At 38.3% G+C, this 16,366-nt stretch overlaps 1 long non-coding RNA gene across 1 annotated transcript in view; it reads left to right on the forward strand.

The window, feature by feature from the left end:
• The first annotated feature begins 6,180 nt into the window (after positions 1–6,180).
• LOC147341451 (uncharacterized) overlaps positions 6,181–16,366 on the forward strand; it is an 84,617-nt gene continuing 74,431 nt past the window's right edge. Inside the window, exon 1 of the long non-coding RNA XR_015159437.1 lies at positions 6,181–6,271. This is a non-coding gene — a long non-coding RNA (uncharacterized LOC147341451). The remainder of the gene's footprint in view (positions 6,272–16,366) is intronic.

The following is a 16,366-nucleotide window of genomic DNA, read 5'->3' on the forward strand; positions in this document are numbered from 1 at the left end:
TTACTGTAGCTAAACAGAGTATGCATGGAAAGTTGAAATAATGGAAGGAGGAAGATAAATTGTGAAGGATCTTCAATGTTTTATGTTATTAACAATGGTATGTGTTTGTGTATCTAACATACATGTATATAATGTAATATATATGTTTGTGATTCATTTGTGCATTCATTCATTCATCCAATGAACATTTAACAAGTAATTACTCTGTGCCAGGCCCTATGCTAAATCATAGTGATTCAGAGATGTAAGACATGGCTCCTTTCCACACAGATTTTTCTCACAGCCTAATCTCTGGTGGCTCAGACAGTAAAGAATCCCCCTGCAGTGCAGGAGACCTGGGTTTGATCGTTGGCCTGGGAAGATCCCATGGAGGAGGGCATGCCAACTCATTCCAGTGTTCTTGCCTGGAGAATCCCATGGACAGAGGAGCCTGGCAGGCTACAGTCCATGGGGTCGCACGAGTCAGATGAGACTGAGCACAGAAATCACATGTAGTCCATGATTCATTTTAGCAACTTATAGGGTATTTTCATGCACAGATTGTTCCTTCTCAGCAAACATGCATACTCAACAATGTATACACACCACCCATATGTTTCAAGATGTGTTTCAAAGCCCATGCTGAATGTCTGAACATTCTGAGAACCTATTATAAGCATTCAGTACTTATTTGTTCAAATTTATTCTTCAGAATGGTCCCTGAACCTCTCAATATTCTTTCAAGAATGCTTTTACCTCTTTGTCCCTTGGAGGGAGATCACGCTAAGTGCATTTTAATGTGTGCTAAAAAAAGGGCAGCACAGCTGAAGCCTGATTGAAAATCTGATCTTTTCCCTAATGTCACAAGGACATCCTGAGACAATGACTGAGAAGCTATGCACCAGTACTCAGCTGGATCCCTGATACTTACATTGACAGATGCATTATCAACAGAGATATTGATTGAGTGAATTAAGTAACCAATTTCCATTTTCAAGCCTCCAATTCCACTTTAGCACCCAGAGATATTAACCAGTATTCTTGTAGGTGAAACCTGATTGTGTTAAGGAGGGTGCCTAGACAATTGGAAGGACCCAGGATAGGAAATTAGAGTTCTGAATTTTTGTTCTCAAGTCTAGCCTACTGGGTCACCTTGAATAACTTACATCATGACTGAATCTTAACTTTTAAAAATCAAATCTTACTTGCTGTAATTCTGAAGAAGAATTTTGGATTACCGACTTGCTATATATAACTCTTGCAGGCTAAGTATATGCAAGGAATTGCTGTAGATGCAAAATTTTCCAAGTTGTTGTAATGAAACATTAGATTGGTCTTGAAATATACTACTTTTCATTTGTATAGGTAGCAGACTAAAAAGCAAAGTTGAAACACAAGTGCTCTTGTTTCCAGAATGTGTCTAGCAGATTGATTGAGCCCAGTAGAGTAGGAAGGCAGGAAGAGACAAAGTCTTATGTACAAAGTCACTGTAAGACACAGGATAATATTAATATTGTATAATAGCTCTTCTAGGTATAATTTTGCTACTTTAAATACTTAAAAGCTATATAGGTGCTATTTATCCTAAACAATGATTTAAACAACAAAATTATATCTAGAATTATGTTGAGTCAAATTGCGAATACACAGTTTTATTCTAGAATTTTCTCTGTCCCTCTCAGTTTCTATACACACACACACACACACACATATATATATATATATATACACATAGAGAGAGAGAGCATATTTTATGCTAATAGTATAACTATATAACATTTTAAAATTCCCATATAAGTCAATTCATTTTAGCTAGTATTATTCTCTTTATTTCATAGTTGGAACAGTTGAAGATCAGATTGATTGTTCAGTTCAGTGCAGTTCAGTTCAGTCACTCAGTCGTATCTGACTCTTTGCGACCCCATGAATTGCAGCACACGAGGCCTCCCTGTCCATCACCAACTCCCAGAGTTCACCCAAACTCATGTCCATAGAGTCGGTGACGCCATCCAGCCATCTCATCCTCTTTCGTCCCCTTCTCCTCCTACCCCCAATCCCTCCCAGCATCAGGGTCTTTTCCAATGAGTCAACTCTTCACATGAGGTGGCCAAAGTATTGGAGTTTCAGCTTCAACATCAGTCCTTCCAAAGAACACCCAGGACTGATCTCCTCTAGAAAGGACTGATTGGATTTCCTTGCCGTCCAAGAGACTCGCAAAAGTCTTCTCCAACACCATAGTTCAAAAGCATCAATTCTTCGGCGCTCAGCTTTCTTCACAATCCAACTCTCACATCCATACATGACCACTGGAAAAACTATAGCCTTGACTAGATGGACCTTTGTTGGCAAAGTAATGTCTCTGCTTTTCAATATGCTATCTAGGTTGGTCATAACTTTCCTTCCAAGGAGTAAGCGTCTTTTAATTTCATGGATGCAATCACTATCTGCAGTGAATTTGGAGCCCCCCAAAATAAAGTCTGACTGTTACCACTGTTTCTCCATCTTTTTCCCATGAAGTGACGGGACCAGATGCCATGATCTTAGTTTTCTGAATGTTGAAATTTAAGCCAACTTTTTCACTCTCCTCTTTCACTTTCATCAAGAGGCTTTTTAGTTCCTCTTCATTTTCTGCCATAAGGGTGGTGTCATCTGCATATCTGAGGTTATTGATATTTCTCCCAGCAATCTTGATTCCAGCTTGTGCTTCTTCCAGCCCAGCGTTTCTCATGATGTACTCTGCATAGAAGTTAAATAAATAGGGTGACAATATACAGCCTTGAAATGCTCCTTCTCCTATTTGGAACCAGTCTGTTGTTCCATGTCCAGTTCTAATTGTTGCTTCCTGACCTGCATACAGGTTTCTCAAGAGGCAGATCAGGTGGTCTGGTATTCCCATCTCTTTCAGAATTTCCCACAGTTTATTGTGATCCACATGGTCAAAGGCTTTGGCATAGTCAATAAAGCAGAAATAGATGTTTTTCTGGAACTCTCTTCCTTTTTTGATGATCCAGCGGATGTTGGCAATTTCATCTCTGGTTCCTCTGCCTTTTCTAAAACCAGCTTGAACATCTGAAAGTTCATGGTTCACGTATTGCTGAATTGTGGCTTGGAGAATTTTGACCATTACTTTACTAGCATGTGAGATGAGTGCAATTGTGCGGTAGTTTGAGCATTCTTTGGCATTGCCTTTCTTTGGGATTGGAATGAAAACCGACCTTTTCCAGTCCTGTGGCCACTGCTGTGTTTTCAAAATTTGCTGGCATACTGATTGCAGCACTTTCACAGCATCATGTTTCAGGATTTGAAAAAGCTCAACTGGAATTCCATCACCTCCACTAGCTTTGTTCGTAGTGATGCTTTCTAAGGCCCACTTGACTTCACATTCCAGGATGTCTGGCTCTAGGTTAGTGATCACATCATTGTGATTATCTGGGTCATGAAGATCTTTTTTGTACAATTCTTCTGTGTATTCTTGCCACCCCTTCTTAGATTGATTGTTACTTGCTAATATTTCCTAGCTAGGACTAAGCTCTGGCATTCTGCATCCACTGATAGTGATCTCTCTGCCACTGGATGCTGCATAAAATAAATTGTGGTACAACTAAATGAAGCTATGACACCTACGAGATTTGAAAGATTAATTTGGGCCAGAGGCCTCAAAGAAAATAGATTTCATTACTGAGGTGGGATCCTTAAGTATGGTATTTATTTATAATAGAAAACACTAAAAACACGCTGATACTTTACCTTATTTTTAACCTTGTGAAGCCATAGTTTGTGAAAATAAATAACTTCTGGTATTTTAATAGCATCCTGTTTTATAGACTTTATTTGGTAGGGGTTTGTCCCATAAGAAAACAAGGACAAATACCTTTGGGGAAAATTGTACATGATATATCCTTTTCTTGGAGGCTCATAGTGTGTATTAAAATGTTTTGAGATAAAATGTTTTGAGAAATTTTGGAAAAATGAAATTTGTTCAAGTTTGTTAAATTTGGCTTTTCTTTCTTTTTAAGTCTAACACCAATTAAACCTCTCCTGTGTGTGTTAGTCGCTCAGTTGTGTCCAACTTTTTGTGACCTTATGGACTGTAGCCCACCAGGATCCTTTTCCATGGAATTCTCCAGGCAAGAATACTGGAATAGGTTGCCATTTCCTTCTTCAAAACACTTCCTGGAGCACTCATATTTATGTGAAGTGCAATTTGGAAAATGGGAAATAATTGTCCCATTTCTCCTATTAATCACATCAATCCTGTTTCTTCCATAATTACACTTCAAGAAGAAACTAAAAGAATCCAAGATAAATTGATGCCGAATATGGGTGTACTCATAGTATCATTATAGTGGAAACTATGGAGACCATGATCTGTTTTTCCTAAAGAGCCTTACACATTATAGTTGCTCGGTATATTCTAATGTTTCTGTCCAATTGACATGTAAACTGGTTCTGAATGTTTTTATTGATGAGAACAATAAAATATTCTATATTTTAAATAAAAACAAGTATATATTCAGAGACATTAGACATTTCTCTAAAAGCTGAGGGCTGGAACAGTGGTTTTTATATATTTCCTTTAATTTCATTTACAGGGATCATTGTTATGGCATCTCTCTAGTGCTCTTATTCAACTTTTTAGCTACTGCATGTAAGGTCATGATTTATTTGTTTGCTTTATGGATATAACTCTATTTGTCTAATTGAGTTAGGTTAAATGTTGCTTATACTGATGTGCCTATCAAAATAAAGTTACATACTCAGGTGTTTTATGGCAAGGCATCTCTTGAAATATGATGTCGTTGTTGATGTCCAACATCTTGAGAAAGCAGCTTCTATTTCAGGTCAGATGCAGGAACTGAGAAGGATAATCTGTTAAAGTTTTCTCTTTTCATTTAATCAACGTGTCCAAGGGTATTTCTAGATGTTGCACTGGGCGATTTTTCCCATCGTATAGAGGAATTCTGCAAGATAAGAAATTAATAAGCCTAAGCAAGGTGCTGTTGAACAGTGCACTAGACTTCTGTGGCCCATGTACTGATGTTACAAGAAACAATGAAAAGAATTGGTGCTAAGATCCTCCAACCCTAGCCATGGTAGGATTCGAGAGTTCAATGTTTAACTCTCCAGTTTCATTGCTTATCTCTCACTATTACACCAGCTTTCTATTGGACAAATATATTAAGCATATTTCAGATTTCTGAGTGGATTACTGTCTCTTCCCTTTGGTCCATTTCACTTGCTATTTCCTCTGACTGGAACATTCTCCCTTGATCCTACTCCCACTCTAATTTGATAAAGCCTACACATGCTTCAGTTCTTCTCTCCAGATGTTATTTTATGGGGAAAGTGTTCTTAATTCCTGCCTCTCTCATTTAGGTTATGTGTTGGATGTCCCTCCTGTGTGATCTCAGAGCATCCTGCATTTTTCTCATCTCTATACTCTCCTTAGAAAGAAAACTTTGACAAACTTAGCATATTAAAATGCAGAGACATTACTTTGCCAACAAAAATCTGTATAGTCAAAGCTACAATTTTTCCAGTAGTCATGTCTGGATGTGACAGTAGGACCATAAAAAATCTGAGCACCAAGAATTGATGCTTTTAACTGTGGTGTTGGAGAAGACTCTTGAGAGTCCCTTGGACAATAAGGAGATCAAACTAGTCAATCCTAAAGGAAATCATTCCTGAATATTCATTGGAAGCAATGAATATTCCTTCAATGCTGAAGCTGGAGCTCCAATACTTTGACCACCTGATGCGAGGAACTGACTCATTGGAAATGACCCTGCTGCTGGGAAAGATTGAAGGTGGAAGGAGAAGGGGATGACAGAAGATAAGATGGTTGGATGGCATCGCCGACTCCATGGACAAGAGTTTGAGCAAGCTCTGGAAGTTGGTGATGGACAGGGAAGTCTGGCGAGCTGCAGTCCATGGGGTTGAAAAGAGTCAGACATGTCTGAGCAACTGAACTGAACTGATACCCACATTACTGTAAAGTCTGCAAAGTATCTTTTCTCTTACTAAAATTTGAGCTCTCTTTGGATAAGGACTATGTCTTTCTTGTTTATCATTTTATTTATATTAATAACAGTGCTTAGCAGGTAGTAGGTTCTCAATAAATACTTGCTGAATGAATAAATATGATAATTTATTATTTTCTTGCATTTTTAAAATTGTGGTTTCTGCTCTGTTTTTTATTCTAGGTTTTCAGTTTGAATGGAGAAGAGAATGACTCTCAGAATTATGGCAGGTTGGAAATCCTGAGCAGAAGTTAGTCTGACAAGGATGAATTGTGAGTAGATTCCATTGTGTCTCAAACTAAAAGACCAAGAACACTTCTAATTTGCTTTTGATAGTATCCTTACAGATTAAATCTTCTCTCTGTGATTCCATTGTTTCACTCAAAATTGTGGCAGTTGTTCAACTTCAGTTCCATGAAGGTAACAAAAACATCTCTTTGTTGTTCTTTCAAGAGATGAAAAGAGTCATTTGAAAATGGCCAGCAGTTTTACATAGTGTGAATGAAAATATTTAAAATATGATTTACTAACATTATATAATATCTGCACCAAAATCACTGCATATGGTGATTGCAGCCATGAAATTAAAACACGCTTACTCCTTGAAAGGAAAGTTATGACTGACCTAGACAGCACATTAAAAAGCAGAGATATTACTTTGCCAACAAAGGTCCATCTAGTCAAGGCTATGGTTTTTCCAGTGGTCATGTATGAATGTGAGAGTTGGACTGTGAAGAAAGCCAAGCACCAAAGAATTGACGCTTTTGAACTGTGGTGCTGGAGAAGACTCTTGAGAGTCCCTTGGACTGCAAGGAGATCCAACCAGTCCATCCTAAAGGAGACCAGTCCTAGGTGTTCATTGGAAGGACTGATGCTGAGGCTGAAACTCCAATACTTTGGCCACCTCATGCTAAGAGTTGACTCATTAGAAAAGACTCTGATGCTGGGAGGGATTGAGGGCAGGAGGAGAAGGGGATGACAGAGGATGAGATGGCTGGATGGCATCACCGACTCGATGGACGTGAGTCTGAGTGAACTCCTGGAATTGGTGATGGACAGTGAGGCCTGGCATGCTGCGATTCATGGGGCTGCAAAGAGTCAGACATGACTGAGAGACTGAACTGAACATTATATATTAGTATTTTAGATGGATTTTTCAGATACATGCACTGAGAAGCCTGATCTTCCTATATGAAGGTGTTATTTATTTGAAATGTTGGATATGCTGATTGAAAAGAAATACGATTACCTTTTCCTTTGCTGTTAGCCCCAGTATCTGTCTCTGGCTGTTTGAGATCTAACCCTAACTCTTGAACAGAAATAATGAAAAAGAGGAATCAAGCAGGCTAGGCAAGTGACAAGGTACCAGGAATGAATCAGAGGCAAAATCTTTGTTTGATTATGTGACTGAATTAAAGAGTCAGCCTCTGCTTTCTTTTCACTCATAATACTAAATTTTCCTAGATTTGCTAGTTTGGCTAAAATAATGCCTAATTCCATTATATTTTGATGTCGAAAACGATAGCATCTCTGTGGTTTTTAACATTTCTGCCAAAACCGCAATGCCTCTTGCTGAAGAAGGAAATAGTACAGTTCTCTGGGAGATTTTGTTTCAGTAATCTCATGGTTTGGCTATGAAAGGAAGGAAAGAAAACTTTAGATGATTGACAGATTAGGTTTTTCTACAATTGTGAAAATATGCTGACATAGTTTTTTTCTCCTGAATTTCAAATTTGGGGCTCAAGTAGGATGAAATAGGCTGACGTCTGATTGTTTATTGAGTGAACTGGAGAAAATATAATGATTTATCAGTCAGTCAGTCATTAAGCAAGAGCTATGAAGCTCCTATGCCATATGTGGCTCTGTGTTGCTGCTGCTGCTGCTGCTAAGTTGCTTCAGTCCTGTCCGACTCTGTGCGACCCCATAGATGGCAGCCCACCAGGCTCCACCTTCCCTGGGATTCTCCAGGCAAGAACACTGGAGTGGGTTGCCATTTCCTTCTCCAAAGGCATGAAAAATAGAGCTATATTGCCTGACCTAAGAAAACGTTATGATCCTGTTGGGAAAAGAGGCAAGCCTCACAGTCAAAATCTTGAAACAATTTTTTCCAATTGTGAGTGCTAGGGAAGTGGTACAAAATGCATTGCTATTTAAGCTCAAGGAAAACAGAGACCAGTCTGGGATGAAACCACCAGGAAAATCAAGGAAAGATTCCCCAAGTGATGGGGTGTCCTAGCTGAGACTTGATAGACTGTACTATACTTTCATTTGTTAGAGCGTGAATGGACACTTTACATTTCCTTAAGAAATGCATATTCAATTAAATCTTTTAAATTACTAGAAGGAAAAGAGATGAACAGAGAGGAGGGGAAGACAAATAATATTCTTTGAGATAGAGGTGACCAGCTGAATAAAGGGACTGGCATGTCATTTTGCATGTCATTTTTTTTGTTTGAATGCTAATTATGGCAATAACCTATATTATAATATACACTCATCTATCCATATTCTCCATTGTGTGCCCATTAGATTTAGAGCTGTAGCTTAGAATAATAGCAGACACTTATATATTGCATATATATGCATACATACACATGTATAACACTTGCTATATGTCAAGAACTGTTCTAACCGTTCTGCAACTATTACTTTCAGCCTTATAACTCTATAAGGCTTTACAGGTGAAAAATCAAGGCACAGAGAGGTAAAGCAACTTGTTCAAGGTCATATAACTAGTATGTAGCAGAACCAAGATTTGAACCCAGACATCTTGTTTCCAGTTTTTAAACACTATTCATTGCACCTTGGGTTACACTTGTTTATTTGTGGAAACTCCATTGACTGCTTGGTGTATCTATTAATATAAATGGTTAGACTTGTGTCCTTGGTTCCTCTCTCTTTGGCTTCCTTTGACCTCTAGTTTATTTTCACTATATATCAGCAGTCCCCAATATTTTGGCACCAGAGACTGGCTTCATGGAAGACAGTTTTCCTTTTTTAAAAATTATTTTTAGGAGGAGAATTGTTTAATAATATTGTATTGCTTTCTGCTGTACAACAGCATGAATCAGAAATATGTATACATATATCCCCTCCCTCTTGCATCTCCCTTTCACCCCAACCCCCATCTCATGTCTCTAGGTCATCACAGAGCACTGAGCTGAGTTTCCTCTGCTATAAAACTGCTTCACACTAGCTATTTTACACATCCGTTGTTCTAGTTGTTGTTCAGGCATTGTAGTGTCTGATCTGTTGCTACCCCATGGACTGCAGCATGCCAGGCTCCCCTGTCCTTCACTATGTCCTGGAGGTTGCTCAGATTCATGTCCATTGAGTTAGTGATGCCATCCAGCCATCTCATACTCTGCCGCCCCCTTCTCCTTTTCCCTTCAATCTTTCCCAGCATCAGGGTCTTTTATACATGGAAGTGTATATATATATATCAATGCTACTCTCCCATTTTGTCCCACCCTCTCCTTCCCTCACTGTATCCACAAATTCATTCTCTATGTCTTCACCTCTATTCCTGCCCAGCAAATAGATTCATCAGTACCATTTTTTCTAGGTTCCATATAATAAAATATTTGTTTTTATGAATTACTTCACTCTGTTTAACAGGCTCTAGTTTAATCCACCTCACTATAATGGACTTTAATTCATTCCTTTTTGTGGCTGAATTATATTCCACTGTGTATATGTACCACAGCTTCTTTATCCATTCATCTGTCAGTGGACATCTAGGTTGCTTCCATGTCCTGATATTGCAAATAGTGCCGCTATGAAAACTAGAGTACATGTGTCTTTGAATTATGGTTTTCTCAGGGTGTATGACCAGTAGTGGGATTGCTGGGTCATATGGTAATTGTATTCCTAGTTTCTTAAGGAATTTCCATACTGCTCTCCATAATGGCTATATCAATTTACATTCCCACCAACAGTGAAAGAGGGTTCCTTTTTTTCCACACCCTCTCCAGTACTTATTGTTTATAGATTTTTTGATGACGCCTATTCTAACTGCACTCATCTCACATGCTAGTAAAGTAATGCTCAAAATTCTCCAAGCCAGGCTTCAGCAATACATGAACCATGAAATTCCAGATGTCCAAGCTGGTTTTAGAAAAGACAGAAGAACCAGAGATCAAATTGCCATCAGCTGGATCATGGAAAAAGCAAGAGAGTTCCGGAAAAAACATCTATTTCTGCTTTATTGACTATGCCAAAGCCTTTGACTATGTGGATCACAATAAACTGTGGAAAATTCTGAAAGAGATGGGAATACCAGACCACCTGACCTGCCTCTTGAGAAACCTGTATGCAGGTCAGAAGCAACAATTAGAACTGGACATGGAACAACAGACTTGTTCCAAATAGGAGAAAGAGCATTTCAAGGCTTTATATTGTCACCCTGCTTGTTTAACTTCTATGCAGAGTACATCATGAGAAACGCTGGGCTGGAAGAAGCACAAGCTGGAATCAAGATTGCTGGGAGAAATATCAATAACCTCAGATATGCAGATGACACCACTCTTATGGCAGAAAGTGAAAAAGAACTAAAAAGCCTCTTGATGAAAGTGAAAGAGGAGAGTGAAAAAGTTGGCTTAAAGCTCAGCATTCAGAAGATGAAGATCATGGCACCTGGTCCCATCACTTCATGGGAAATAGATGGGGAAACAGTGGAAACAGTGTCAGACTTTATTTTGGGGGGCTCCAAATTCACTGCAGATAGTGACTGCAGCCATGAAATTAAAAGACGCTTACTCCTTGGAAGGAAAGTTATGACCAACCTAGATAGCATATTGAAAAGCAGAGACATTACTTTGCCAACAAAGGTCCATCTAGTCAAGGCTATGGTTTTTTCTGTTGTCATGTATGGATGTGAGAGTTGGATTGTGAAGAAAGCTGAGAGCCGAAGAATTGATGCTTTTGGAGAAGACTCTTGAGAGTCCCTTGGACTGCAAGGAGATCCAACCAGTCCATTCTGAAGGAGATCAGCCCTGGGATTTCTTTGGAAGGAATGATGCTAAAGCTGAAACTCCAGTATTTTGGCCACCTCATGCGAAGAGTTGACTCATTGGAAAAAACTCTGATACTGGGAGGGATTGGGGTCAGGAGGAGAAGGGGATGACAGAGGATGAAATGGCTGGATGGCATCATTGACTCGATGGACGTGAGTCTGAGTGAACTCTGGGAGTTGGCGATGGACAGGGAGGCCTGGCATGCTGCGATTCATGGGGTCTCAAAGAGTCGGACACGACTGAGTAACTGAACTGAACTGATTCTAACTGGTATAAGGTGATGTCTCATTGTAGTTTTGATTTGCATTTCTCTAACAGTGATCGATGTTGAGCATCTTTTCATATTTTTGTTGGCCATCTGTATGTCTTCTTTGGAGAAATATCCATATAGCTCTTTCACCCATTGTTTGATTAGGTTGTTTTTCTGATATTGAGCTGTGTGAGTTGCTTGTATATTTTGGAGATTAATTCTTTTTCATTTGCTTCATTTGCAATTATTTTCTCCCATTCTGAGGCTTATCTTTTCATTTTGTTTATGGTTTCCTTTGCTATACAAAAGCTTTTCAGATGAGGGGGATGGTTCATGCAGTAATGAGAGTAATGGGGAGCCTCAGATGAAGCTTTACTTGCTTGTCTGCTGCTCACCTCCTGCTGTGTGGCCCAGTTACTAACAGATGCAAGCCAGAACTGGTCCATGGCCTGGGGGTTGGAGACCTCTGCTATATATTATATAAATTCTGAGGAAATCCAGTGGGAATGTTGATCCCAGGGTCAGGAAGGGAGTTATACGTTCATGACAATAGAACTTTTTCACTGTCTATGATATTAAATATTGAATACTCGGCTCACTTTTTAAATTAGGATCTTATGTACCAATAAGTTCAGGACTATAGTCATCTACCAGATAGATATATGCCAGTAAGGTATAACTCACACACAATGATTTGTGCATGACAGGATTCTATAGCTCCTGTCCAAGGTAGCCCTCCTACAGTGAGCACACATTCTGAGGAGGTAAAAAGTAATTTTATACCAACCTCTATCTTCTCATTCATTTGCTCATCCTTATCATTGAGTTTTTCCAGTAAGGTTTATATTTACATGTAATAAGACTTTCTTAATTGTTTGCCCTCCAAAATTCAAACCAACTACTACAAAAGTACTTGGTAGATAAGACTTGGTAGTACCAAATAGTACAGCTATGCCTCATAAGTTTTTAAGTTGGGTCACCTTCGACTTCTTCAGTTTTTGAGAACCTACACTCAAAGCACAAACATTTCTGCCAACTAACTTCTCAAATAGTTTTCTGAATTTACACGTGGAAGGAAGAGCCAAGAACACTGACTAAAAGCTTTCCTACTCTCCATACTGTGTGAGGTCTTTGCTCTTTCACCTTCCCCACTGGCTCAGATGAATGCCAGCATTCATTCCTCCCTCACTACTGAGCCTCCTCAATACCACTGAGGCCCACGCCCTGGCTCCAAACTGAGATCAGATCTCAAAGTGGATTGGAAGTGGCAAGTAGTTTCACCTTCACTGAAATGCTGAGATTCTACATCAAAATATTATTTTGTTTATTTTACTTTTGTTTGAGAAGGCAGAGGAAGGGAATTCTACTCTGCCTGTCACAGTGATTGACAGAAATGAATTGTGAAAGACAGCAACTGTGTTTATGAGCCAGGGAGGTGAAAACTAGACAAGACCTGCATCATATATTTTTAACAACTCAATAAATTTCTTTCACCCATTCCCCAAATCTTCACATTCCAGCCAGAAAAAAAAATGATATAAAGTTTCAGCTAGAAATGAGTTTTTGTTTGTGAAGGTTGGAAAGGTATAAGACCATGAAACATATTTTTTAATGAAATTATAGTACACTCCAGAATCTCACTCAAACCTAGTCTTTGGGGCCATGCTATTCTTATAGGAAAGAAAAACCAAGCAAGATCTTTGTGCTGCTTCAGCAACTAAATTCTTCTGGATGACTCTGAAACAGTCTCTTTTTATGTGAAGTTCTATATTGTACTCCCATTGCATTAGAAGAATGTCTGACTTACTTCACTGTCCTAAACCCTTGACATTCAGAGTGGAATCTGGAAAAAGCTGGTTATAGTAGACACATTTTGTGGAAGAAGTTTGACAAACTTGGAGTCAATCTATAGAATTTTGTCAGGATATACAAATGATGTCTTATGTCTCTTTTCTTGGAAATACTGAAGAAAGAATTTGTTTTAATTTTTTTTAAGAATTTGTTTTAGAAAATTAAAATCCATTTTTCATTTTAATTATGTATTCCTCCATCTTAAGAGCTTCTGCTGTCCCTTATTGAAGTGATATAATATAATTGAAAACACACAGACTCTGAAGCAAAACAGACAGATTTGAAACATGGCTGTGAAAATTGGTGGGTTTGAGATAAGTCTTGAAAAAAACAATAACAGCTCTGACTCTTTCTCCTCTTCAAATAGTAAATAATATTATTCATCCTGTGGGATTGTTCAGAAATTGATATATAAATATGTAAATGAGATATAGATCTGTATCAGTATAATAAATACTGAAATCCCTACTACATACATTTCTTCAGGTGATGTTTCTGTTTATCTTCAAATGTGAATGACGGGTCTTAAAATCTAACAAATGTGTTGTCAGTCTCTTCTTCCCTGTTGTCTTCTGTTCCTTAATTTTCACTGGGGTAAATTTATTTTGACAGGTGCTCTGACATGTGCTGATGAATTTGAAAAAATGGTCACAAGGAACTCTTTTCCCAAGCAGGTTGGCTAATTAATTATTAGTTATAAAATTAATAGCTCTCAAAAGGAGAACGGGACCCCATGACTATAGTGTAGAACTGTACTGGATGCTAGACTGTAGTCATAACCATCTATTAATACATGATTCAATTTAAAAACAGTTGCTGAAAGGCCCACCTGACACTACCAGTCTTCACCATAATAGCCCCCTGCTACCTGCTCTTTTCACCTACCATGCTCTTGTTTAGGAGGTGAAGTACATAAGAGAGTAGTAAGCTTCCCCAACTTCACAAAGAGGTGAAGAATATTGTAATATCTGTCATGAACATATTGCATGATACCAAGTATATAAATTGTGACACATATGCTATGGTGTCCTTTCTTCCATAATAGTATAGGAATTGCAAAACATCCATGAATTTGAAAAAATGAAAAGGAATAACTGAACAGTTTTGAATATCTTTGCTGACAATACAGTTTGTTTTTGTGCCTAACTCCATCTCAACCCTCACATACTTATTTTCATTTAAATTTTTCATATATTTATTCAGCATATGTTACTTGACAACTTTGAGGCAGTCTGAATTTTATTGTAATGTGAATGAAAAGCTATTAGAGAATTTTAAGTCAGAGAATAATGTCAAATTTACATTGTTTTCATTTTTATTTCATATTGGAATATAGTTAATTCATAATGTGTTTCAGAGGTATAGCAAAGTGATTCAGATATAGATATATATAGATCAATTCTTTGTCAGATTCTTTTCCCATTTAAGTTATTACAGAATATTGAGTAGAGTTTCCTGTGGTATATAGTAGGTCAATGTTTATCTATTTTATATATAGGAGTTTGTATCTGTTAATTCCAAACTCCTAATTCATCCCTCTCACTTCCCCCTTTTGGTAACCATGTCTGTGGATCTATTTCTGTTTTGTATATAAGTCCATTTGTATATATATATTTTTAGATTTCACATATAAATGATATCATATGATACTTGTCTTTTTCTGTCTGATTACTTCACTTAGCACGATAATCTCTAGGTCCATCCATGTTGCTGCAAATGACATTATTCTGTCCTCTTTTATGGTTGAAAAATATTCCATTGTATATGCGTACCACACCTTCTTTGTCCACTCATCTGTCGTTGGACATTTAGGTTGCTTCTTATGTGAATATAGTATTCTATGAACAATAGGATTTATGTATGTTATACATAAAATGTAAATCAGTTCAGTTCAGTTCAGTCACTAAGTCATGTCTGACTCTTTGCCACCCCATGAATTGCAGCACGCCAGGCCTCCCTGTCCATCACCAACTCCTGGAGTTCACTCAAACTCACGTCCATCGAGTCGGTGATGCCATCCAGCCATCTCATCCTCTGTTTTCCCCTTCTCCTCCTGTCCCCAATCCCTCCCAGCATCAGAGTCTTTTCCAATGAGTCAACTCTTTGCATGAGGTGGCCAAAGTACTGGAGTTTCAGCTTTAGCATCATTCCTACCAAAGAACACCCAGGACTGATCTCCCTCAGAATGGACTGGTTGGATCTCCTTGCAGTTCAAGGGACTCTTAAGAGTCTTCTCCAACACCACAGTTCAAAAGCATCAATTCTTCAGCGCTCAGCTTTCTTCACAGTCCAGATCTGCAATAAATATTAGGGTGTATCTATCTTTTAAAAGTAGAGTTTCCTCCAGATATATACCCAGGAGTAGGACTGCAGGATCATATGGTAGCTCTATTTTTAGTTGTTTAAGGAACCTTCATCCTGCTCTCCATAGAGGCTGTACTAACTTATATTCCCATCAACAGTGCAGGAAGGTTCCCTTCTCTCCATACCCTCTCCAGGACTTGTTATTTGTAGACTTTTTGATGATGGCCATTCTGACTGGTTTGAGATGATACCTCATTGTCATTTTAATTTGCATTTCTCTAATAACTAGTGATGTTGAACATCCTTTCATGTGCCTCTTGGCCTATATGTTTATTTGATTTGGTCTCAGTTAACAACATTGAATACCAAATACCCTGAGAGTGTAAAGTCAAGATGAGACTAGCAGTAAGTAAACTTGAATAGACTTGAATTTATCCAGGGTCACAGAACTTGTAAGTAGGATAGCTGGCATTTTGAGTCCAGACAGCTTTGCTTCAGAACTTCGCTTGCACAGTTAGCCACCTTGCTACTTTGCTTGCACAATTAGCCACCTTGCTACATTACTTCTCTTGGTTAATGGCTACATAGCATTTCTTTGTTACTAACATTCCATAATTTACTTGACATCTTGAATATTATTCATCATATATTTCCAATTTGTACTATTACACTGTAGAAGGAAATGGCAACCCAATCCAGTATTCTTGCATGGAGAATTCCATGGACAGAGGAGCCTGGGGGGCTACGGTCCATGGGGTCACAAAGAGTCTGACACAATCAAGTGACTGAAACTACTACTACTGCTTTATACCTAACTCCACAATATACATCTTTACAGAAACATCTTTATTCATGCCTTTTATTATTTCATTCACATGTGTATTCCATAGCCTTACTAGATCAAAACCTATTTCAACTCTTGACTGTGGTAGAGCTATTTTAAGTAT

Source organism: Bos grunniens, chromosome X, assembly GCF_055505025.1.
Source record: "Bos grunniens cultivar Pamir isolate PY7600 chromosome X, Bosgru_T2T1.0, whole genome shotgun sequence".
NCBI classification, from domain to species: Eukaryota; Metazoa; Chordata; class Mammalia; order Artiodactyla; family Bovidae; genus Bos; species Bos grunniens.